We start from the raw sequence: 10,276 nt of genomic DNA, 5'->3' as shown, positions 1-10,276 counted from the left end.
CAGTAGTTTCTGCAATCTTAAACACTAAAAAAATGCCTTCACATTGGTGCATTAATAAATATAATATTTAGAACTGGTGCATTAACAAAAAATATGTATAATATTTAGATATTATACCCAGAAATTAATTTGTAATGATGAAATGCAGACACAGAATTAACTTATTCACTTGAACATGAATTCATCAAACATTGTCCACATTTTGCAACTTTTTATTATATATATATATATATATATATATTATTGTTTTATTTTTTTTAAAGCTGCAGCTACTATGAACCAATCAACTACTCCTAGTCCTAATTCCTCTGGTCTAAGACAAGCCCAAAGTCCCTTCACCCTGGCAGCTAGTGGGAGGATGCCCGAGGAGAGAGTGAACGACTGCCACTTAGCCTTGACCAAGTTCATTGTTAAAGGTCTACACCCCTTTGCAACAGTGGAGTCCAACTGTTTTAGGTAAACAGTCTGTCAGTAACACAGTATATAGTTATGTTAATATTTAGGATATAGATGTTTTGTAGAAAGGGTTGTATTTTAGCCCCATCCTGCCACAATACAATAAACAACAACAAAATAATTTAATAATAACATAAATTAAAACTATAATTGTTTTTATTGTAAGGATATGTGCAGGGCACTTAACCCTAAATATACCCCTCCCTCCAGAAGTTACGTCAGTGACACATTAATTTCTTCATGGTATGGTGTTGAAAAGGCCAATGTGATCAGTGAGCTAAAGGATGTCCCAAAGCTGGCCATCACATCAGATGGGTGGACCAGCCTCCGGCAGGATCACTATCTCACAGTGACTGCCCTGCATTACACAAGCCAGGGCAGTGTAAAACAGAAGGTCCTCCACACCAGGCCAGTGTACCAATCCCAAACTGGCGAAGTAGTGGCCGAGGAGATCTCAGACATTCTGGAAGAGTTTGAGATTGAGCCAATCAAGATTGTAGCTGTAACTGTTGATAATGCTGGCAGTATGGATGTTGCTATCAAGAAGCTACAGATCCTAAAAATAGGATGTTTTGCTCATACATTAAATCTGGCTGCACAGAAAATTTACAAAATTGCATCCATTGACAAATGGGCAGCCTGAATCAGACCAGTGGTTTTGTGGTTCAAGAGGTCCTCCATGTCCAAAACAGTGTTGACAGAAAAACAAAACCTCCTTGGTAAGTCAGTTCAATCTATTATTATAATTGTTATTTTGAAATTCACACAGCTAACAATATAATTCAATATTCAAGTGTTTGCCTGTTTGGTAATTAAATGTGTGTTGTTTTGTTGTTGTTGCAGGCCTTCCACAACACTCACTAATCCTGGATGTCAAGACCAGGTGGAACTCTCTATATCTAATGATAGAGATATTTGGAGCAGTATCCAGCGATCCAAGCAGCAGCCTTGGACCCACGACTGCGAAAAGCATTGTCCAAGGACAACCTGGAACGTGTGAAAGATGAGGACTTCCATAAGGCTGAGGAGTTTGTCCAGCTCATGAAAATCCTTTATACATCCACATTGTGTGTATCATGTGAAAAGAATGCCACCTGTGGAAAGATCTTACCCATCCTTCAAAAACTGGAAAACCATTTTACTGTGAAGGATGAGGATACCATGTTTGTGGCTTCAATCAAAGAGAAGGTGTGGGAGTACCTCTCCCAGCGATATCAGAATGATGACATTCAAGCTTTCCTGCATGAGGCCACAGCAATGGACCCTAGATTCAAAGGGAGGACAGTCAGTGATGCAACTTGGGACAGACTGAGGAAGAAAGCTGTTGACAGTGACACTGTGACAGGACCAGCAGGGCTGGGACATACAGATACAGAGCACCAGCAAAAGGAAGAGTCATCTGAAGGAGAAAGTGTGAAAATGGAGACAATTCCTTCATTGCACAAAACAAGGAGTGCCTTGGAGGAGCTGTTCTCAGAGGAGGACAGGAAATTGAGGTTGACCATCCAACAGAATACCTCGGCCCTCACCCTTAGCGAACGTGTTGACCTAGAGGTTGAGCTCTACAAAAGCCTGCCTCCCATTACTAAGGCTGAAGATCCTGTGATGTGGTGGTGGGAGAAGAGAGCTATTCTGCCCCTCCTCACAAATGTTGCAACAAGCTACCTCTGTGCTCAAGCCTCCTCCACCCCAAGTGAAAGGGTGTTTTCAACTGCAGGGAACACATTGAGCCAGGAGAGGTCCCGTCTTTTGCCAGAAAAGGCAAATATGTTAATCTTTCTTCAGAAAAATGGTTAAAAGTCCTTTTGCAGCCTATACCTGCATACCCCACCCGTGTTGCTTTGTACCACTGTATGTTCTTTTACAGAAAAATATAGTTTATTTCATTTGTTTTACATACATTTGTTTTTGGTACATTTAAACATGGCTGTTTATTTCACTATAGATCATTGTTGTATTTATTTACGTTTAAAAAATAAAGCAATGTTAATTCTGTTCTCAATTTGTTCTTTTTTTAAAAAAAAACAGCAACACAAAGTACCGATAAGAATACCGTTAAAGTACCGGACCGATAAGCAGTATCGGTAAGAGTAGTAATACCGTTAAAACCTTAATGATACCCATCCCTAGGCCACACCTACCGGTAACAGAGCGCTGTAGTTAAACAACAAGTCTAGGCTACTAGTGAGTCTCTGTGATGAGTCTGCCCGTGATTTCGAGATCACCCAAAATGTCTGGGATTAGGCTTACTGTGGCGAGCCGGACGAGTGAGGGCCGCGGGAGAACGTCGCGAGGCCGGCGGCATGATTACCAATGAGTGACACCTGTGAGATGCACCGGTCTCATATTTCTCACAGAGGAGCGGGGGTTTTATTAGCAATGTGAAAACGCACATCAACCGATCACTTGTTTAGCGTTCATGTAAACACTACATTCAGATTCACCAATCAGAATAAATTCAGTTAGATTGAAACAAAAGGTGTGCATGTAAACAATAAATGGTGACTGCAGAAAGCAAAACCTGAATCCTCAGCCCATTCTCACCCCCATTTGGACATGCTTCAATATCTGACGCTTTAGGCGCCCTTTAGCGTCAGTAAGATGACGCCCTAGGATCGCGTGTACCCTACCCCCACCCCATACCTAAACCTAACCGCGTCCTCTAACTGACGCTTTCCTTTAGCGTCAGTTAGATGACGCCGTAGGATCGCTAAAGGGCGCCTAAAACGTCAAATATTGAAGCATGGTCAAAGGTGACGCCTTGGGGTGAGAATGCGTTGGAATCCTGGACATCGATGGCAGGACATGTTAGGGAAAAGAGGATGGTCACGCCTACTACTCAGCTTTCTCCACAAAACAAGAGCCTGCTAGCTTAGCTTCTAAAAAAAGATATCTGACACTATGTGTTCATTCTGTGAGTGAGATCCCTCTATGGGCGGGTTGAGAACATGCGGGACAGACCCTACTACGACTGTACTCTTTAGCATCTGGCCAATAATCATCTGATGACACAAAATGATGATTTTTGCGTCATCGGAGGATTTTTTCCAGACAAAAAAATACATAAATCTCTCATCTCAGGGGAATATGAGGGTGGAAAGCATGGTATTTTTTTTTTTCATCAACAGGTTCCACATAACTGGGTTATGTTAAACAAATATCATTTGTTCATGTAACTTCAACATTAAGTAAGTTTAAGTAATTTTAAAAGAATTAAGTAATTTTAAGTGACCCAATTTAAGTAGTCTCAACATGAAATTTTAAAGGCTTCCTGACATGATTCAGGTATTTTTTATATTCATTCATCCATTACTATTTCATTTATGTTAGTGACACATAACTAAATTGATAGACTATAGCTGGCTATTTGCTAGCAGTAACACATATTCGCATCTTACATGTTAAAATATAAAGGTTCAATATAAAGGTTCCTTCAACCAAATCAGATTCGAATATAACTGAATCAGTCGACAGCCAAACAACCGCATGGTTTCAGTTAATGCAACACAAATCAATCAAGTAATCCGGATTAAGTAAACTTAATCTTAATCTTAAACTTAAACGAGACTTGCTTAGATTTCCACGACACATGCGCGAGAATTGCGATCTCCTTACACTACTTCAGTTCAGTTCGCGCGCATGCGTCGTGAAAATCGTGGAAGTCTCGTTTCAGGCCAACAAGGAAGAAAAGGAAAAGTCGAATAAAGTCGTTATTTTTGTTTGTTTTTTCGCACAAAAAGTATTCTCGTCGCTTGATAAACTTATAGTTGAGCCACTGTAGTCACATGGAATATTTAAACATTTTCTTCATTGACTTTCTGGGCCGTCAAGAGCCAGTCCCGGAAGTCTATGTGGTAGTTATACAGCTCTCAAATTTAATCAAAAATATCTTCATTTGTGTTCCGAAGATGAACGAAGGTCTTACGGGGTTGGTACAGCATGGGGGTGAGTAACTAATGACTTAATTTTTGGGTGAACTAACCCTTTAAATTGTACATATATTTAAACAGATTGAACACAATCAAATTAAGTTTGGGGAAAATGGCTGTTGGCTCGCACTATACTGCCACCCTCTTGATGTAAGAACTTTTACTTAACATAAATGGTTTGTGTTTAGACAACAACGTGTTAGGATTTTGTACTGTTCAGTTGATACATAATTACATAGACCAAAAAGTCAAAAAACACAATTATTGTAAGTAAGCCAAATATAAATATATTACGTAAAGTGCACAACCTTCCTAGTTAATTTTTTTTAGTATAAACCACATCATGGATAAAGTCCTTGCATCTTATTTAATATAATAATAGTAATCAGCTGATTGTCTCACAAACGTAACCAGCACATTTCTCCCCACATAGCAAACCCATAATACAGCGATGGAGAAGAACCACATGAAACTATCCAACTACTTATTTTTTTTTTCTAACAGGGTAGCAAAAGTTTAGCTAGCTAATATGAGCTGTTACTGTGGCTGAGCTGGTTAAAGTGTAAAGCATTGTTTATACTCAAAGTGACCGCATGAGCCCAAAGATGCATACGGCAAAAATGACGTGTAACAGCACGCACGCCAATGACAAGAGTAGCCTATTAATCTGCTGTCTCACAAATGTAACCAGCACATTTATCCCCACATAGCAAAGTCATAACACAGCGAGGGAGAAGAAAAGTTACATGAAACAATCCAGCTACATATTTTACACCACTGACAAGGGAAAAGTCACTACTCACGGTGTCTATGGCTAGCTTCTAGCTATCTGCGGCTTCTCTTTCAAGGTAGTGACGAAACATGCTCTGTAGCTCTGTGTGTTCGCGTTCGGCTACGGTAGAAACATGACGTCACAATATGGCAACCTTCATAGAAAGGGGTTCCCGTGTTATGTAGATATAAATGTCTCATTCTAAGGTAATAAAAACATTACGGTTTACTAAGTAAGTTCTTTATACACCACTGAAAACATAGTTATGGATGTCATATTGCATTACTGTAAATATATACTCATAATTATTACCCATTACACCTTTAACTATAGTATAGGCTAGGAAACATCTTGAAAACATTAGGTGGACTGCTGCTTTCAACATCCCAGCTCAAGACTATAGAGACTGCAGGATGTTGTGGTGCCTTCAGCAGTCGGCATGTCAGGACATCATTTTTCAGAGTGATTAGTCATATAGAGATGAAAAGGAAAAGGTATTATTAACCTCCCTGTTTCAGAAACAAACTTTGGTGCCCTCTAACAATTTAAACTTCAGCACATGATAAACTATCATTCAAAAATTTGGGGTCGGTAAGATTTTTGTAAAACATTAAAGGTGCAATATTTAACGATTTTCATGCATTAACTGCTATTATATTGCTGGTGTGTGAAAAGCTTGTAACAAAACTTTAAAAACAAGACCTTATCAGACTTCTTAGGTTGTCTATGAAAGCCTGCAGACTGATTTTTATGTGAAGGTTGTTTTAACCGGGAAAATGCAAAGGATGTGACGTTTTCATGCACTTTCGAGCATTCTCTGAAGCATTCCTGAACATTTATAAAATGTCCATATAATGCCGAAAGAGCTATTCTGTACTGTAATGTTAATGTATCATGCAAAGAAAGGGGATTCGTGCAAACTACAGTCAGATATGTATAGTCTACAGTCTCAAATATACAAACTATCATAAACAGAGTAATTGTAATGACCTCATCTGCCGACATGATGCCTTGAATCAGAGCTGGTGCAAACACATCCATTTCACTTTCTTATCGCTGTCATTCTGCTACTTTTCTTTTTATTATCAGTTAAACTAATTTTGCTGCTTATTATTTTTGAGGAAACCATGATATATTTTTTTTTTCTGGAGCAGCATTTATTTGTACATTTTTAACATTATACATGTCTTTACTGTCACATTTAATAAATTCAGCGCTGAATACAAGCATTAATTTCTTTTCTCTTTAAAACAAAAAAATCTCACAGATCCCAAATTGTTGAACAATAGTGTTTTTCATAGCAGACCATTTGTGCTATAGACAAGAATGATACATAAAAGTGTGCTGCTTGCTATTTCTTTATATTTTAAAGTTGAAATCCTTTTTTCTATTTACTTTTTTTATTGAAATCAGTGAAATGAGCAAAAAAAAAAAAAAAAAACCTGCACTGACTAACGTTGTGGGGTGAGACCCAACCAGGGATCAAAATTTCATAGAGACTTGGAGATGCACTCTTTTAACATGGAGCTATAGACCATTTCACAAGATGTAAACAACACTGGTCCAGAAGCACTTCCTGTTTCAGTTTTTTAACACTAGGCTACATAAAAGCTGGGATAAAATACAACCAACAGAACATTTAAAACTGAAACAAACATCTTTAAGATGTTTTCTTTACATGTGAAATAAAGAAAACAGTTACAAACTGAAACAGGAAGTGCTTCTGGACCAGTGTTGTTTACATCTTGTGAAATGGTCTATAGAAATACCCAGAAATAATAATTGTCAGTGTGGACACAACCACCATACAATGGTAAAAATCCACCCATTCCTTTTTTATACCCATGAAACAATGTCTCAAAATGAGTTGTTTGCATTTTCTACACGTTATGACATCACAGTGTAACAGGCCCCGCCCATGGGAATCTGCCATATTAGCTTAGCTCCTCCCCTGAGTCAGCTGTACGCAGTCTGCCATCGTCTTTAAAGCATCTCTCGGAGGAAAACGCAGGGCTCAAGCTCAAGAAGTTTACCTTTAAAAAAAACACTTCTCGACTATCGATACCTTGCATTTAGTTTACTTCTTGCATTTTAAGACACAAAGAAGTGCAGTGTGTGAACGGCACCGAATGGAGAAAAAGTCCATCGAGTGAGTTAACTTTGAAAATAATGGGAAAGCAGCACAGTGGAATGCAAAAAGATATTCTGTGGAAACAGCGCTATAATGTTTCTTCGACCGAGCACAAGATGTACAGGCTCCACCCTCTTCTGGAAAGGTCAGCTCAGCTCATTTGCATTTAAAGATACACAAAAAAAAAAAAAAAAAAAAAATTTGGCCATGGCATAATAAATTATATGTTTGAGCAGAAACTTCACAGACACACCAAATACTATACTTGTTAAAAGGGACATAATACAGTAGGTTACCTTAAAAGACTGTCGATGTTACGAATGTCCAGGGGAAGGGGCAGCCTAACGAAAAGCCCTAGACCCCATACTGAAATTTAAAGAAGATCAGAGGAGCTAGATTATTAATAGTCTTGTAGGTAAGGAGCAAGATTTAGAAATTATTTTGATATTTTACTGGAAGCCAAAGTGCTCTATATGAGGGGTTCTGGTAATAAATCGTGCAGCTGGAAATAAATTCTGGACCAGCTGAGGTTTTTTTTTTTTTTTTTTTAAGTTAGAAGGAAGACCAAAGAGATGATAATTGCAATAATAAAAGTGCAATAATCTAGATCCTATAGCACAACCTAGTGACCACCTAAAAACATCTTGGTGGTGTAATTATTATTTAACTGCTCGCACAGACACCACTCAGTCTATCGTGTCTTTAAAGATGCTTTGAATGATACATTTATATTGTATAGCACTTATATTTTAGTATCATTAAGAGCTTATTAATAGATACTGTTAATGAATCAGTTATTTTGATGTTTGTCATTTTTATTAGTTTTTAAATATGTCTATTTTTATTTCAGTTTTTGTTTTAGTTATTTTGGTAACACATTATAACAAGGTTCATTAGTTACCATTAGTTGGCAACCTTAGTTAACATGAAGTAAGAATTATCAATACTTCTACTGCATGTATTAATTTTAGTTCATATTAATTTCAACATTCAAGTATACCATCAACCTGTCCAGGGACTGCAGGCGGAAACTAGCATTTTTTTGCTAAAACTGTCACAGTCTTCGTCTGCACCATCCTGTCTGCGTCTCCAGCACTACAGTTCCCAGGATCCTCTTGTCTCCACACCTGAACTCACTCCCTCATCAGCCTCCCGTTCAGCGTCCTGTATTCATCTGTTTCACCTGTTTTCACCTCGTTTAGTTTGATTCCTGTGTGTATTTAGTTCCTTCCCATTCAGTCTGTCCTGGTCGGTCGATGTTAATGTCACCCTGTGTTTCGCCTGCCTGTTTCCTGTTAGTTGAGAATAAACCTTTTGTATTGGAGCTTTTCTGGACTCTGCCTGTTCGTCCTTCTGCCTGAACCCGCACCCCTGACAGATCGACCGACCCCCAAATAGGGAAATTATGGATTTAGCCGCTGTACAGCTTCTCCTCCTGGAGCAGGAGGATCAATCCCTCGAGGCCCACACACAGAGGTATTTGGATTTGGTACCTCATGTTCACTATGATGTTACCAGCCTCTGTGTGTTCTTCCGGGCAGGCCTAAATGCTGAAACCCAGGCACGCCTGCCCGGAGACGGGCCTCGAGGGGACTTTGCGGCCTATGTGGAGTGGGTGCTGGTGTCATGTGGATCTCCCTTTACCCTGTATGACGTCACCAGCCCCACTCCATCGCTCGAATGCTCTCCAGAGACTGAATGCTCTTCACCGCTGGTTCCGTCCAGCTCTCCAGAGATTGAATGCTCTTCACCGCTGGTTCCGTCCAGCTCTCCAGAGACTGAATGCTCTTCACCGCTGGTTCCGTCCAGCTCTCCAGAGATTGAATGCTCTTCACCGCTGGTTCCGTCCAGCTCTCCAGAGACTGAATGCTCTTCACCGCTGGTTCCGTCCAGCTCTCCAGAGATTGAATGCTCTTCACCGCTGGTTCCGTCCAGCCCTCCAGAGACTGTATGCTCTTCACTGCTGGTTCCGTCCAGCTCTCCAGAGACTGAATGCTCTTCACCGCTGGTTCCGTCCAGCTCTCCAGAGACTGAATGCTCTTCACTGCTGGTTCCGTCCAGCTCTCCAGAGATTGAATGCTCTTCACCGCTGGTTACGTCCAGCTCTCCAGAGACTGAATGCTCTTCACCGCTGGTTCCGTCCAGCTCTCCAGAGATTGAATGCTCTTCACCGCTGGTTCCGTCCAGCTCTCCAGAGACTGTATGCTCTTCACTGCTGGTTCCGTCCAGCTCTCCAGAGACTGTATGCTCTTCACTGCTGGTTCCGTCCAGCTCTCCAGAGACTGAATGCTCTTCACTGCTGGTTCCGTCCAGCTCTCCAGAGACTGTATGCTCTTCACTGCTGGTTCCGTCCAGCCCTCCAGAGACTGTATGCTCTTCACCGCTGGTTCCGTCCAGCTCTCCAGAGATTGAATGCTCTTCACTGCTGGTTCCGTCCAGCTCTCCAGAGACTGTATGCTCTTCACTGCTGGTTCCGTCCAGCCCTCCAGAGACTGAATGCTCTTCCCCGCTGGTTCCGTCCAGCTCTCCAGAGACTGTATGCTCTTCCCCGCTGGTTCCGTCCAGCTCTCCAGAGACTGTATGCTCTTCACCGCTGGTTCCGTCCAGCTCTCCAGAGATTGAATGCTCTTCACCGCTGGTTCCGTCCAGCTCTCCAGAGACTGAATGCTCTTCACCGCTGGTTCCGTCCAGCCCTCCAGAGACTGTATGCTCTTCACTGCTGGTTCCGTCCAGCCCTCCAGAGACTGTATGCTCTTCACCGCTGGTTCCGTCCAGCCCTCCAGAGACTGTATGCTCTTCACTGCTGGTTCCGTCCAGCCCTCCAGAGACTGAATGCTCTTCACAGCTGGTTCCGTCCAGCCCTCCAGAGACTGTATGCTCTTCACTGCTGGTTCCGTCCAGCTCTCCAGAGACCGTCCAGCCAGCGCCAGAGACCGTCCAGCCAGCGCCAGAGACCGTCCAGCCAGCGCCAGAGACCGTCCAGCCAGC

General features: G+C 41.3%; 1 pseudogene across 1 annotated transcript; it reads left to right on the top strand.

Annotated features, from left to right (window-relative positions):
* Positions 1–582: 582 nt before the first annotated feature.
* Positions 583–2,488, top strand: LOC120474071 (E3 SUMO-protein ligase ZBED1-like; annotated as a pseudogene). Its single transcript, XR_016146589.1, has 2 exons — positions 583–1,175; positions 1,300–2,488. The product of XR_016146589.1 is annotated as an E3 SUMO-protein ligase ZBED1-like (transcript).
* Positions 2,489–10,276: the final 7,788 nt, after the last annotated feature.

The sequence above is a fragment of the Pimephales promelas genome, chromosome 15 (assembly GCF_988280905.1).
Source record: "Pimephales promelas chromosome 15, fPimPro1.hap1.1, whole genome shotgun sequence".
Classification (NCBI taxonomy): domain Eukaryota; kingdom Metazoa; phylum Chordata; class Actinopteri; order Cypriniformes; family Leuciscidae; genus Pimephales; species Pimephales promelas.
Note: the sequence above shows the minus strand (reverse complement) of the source record. Positions and strands in the feature narration are given on the sequence as shown.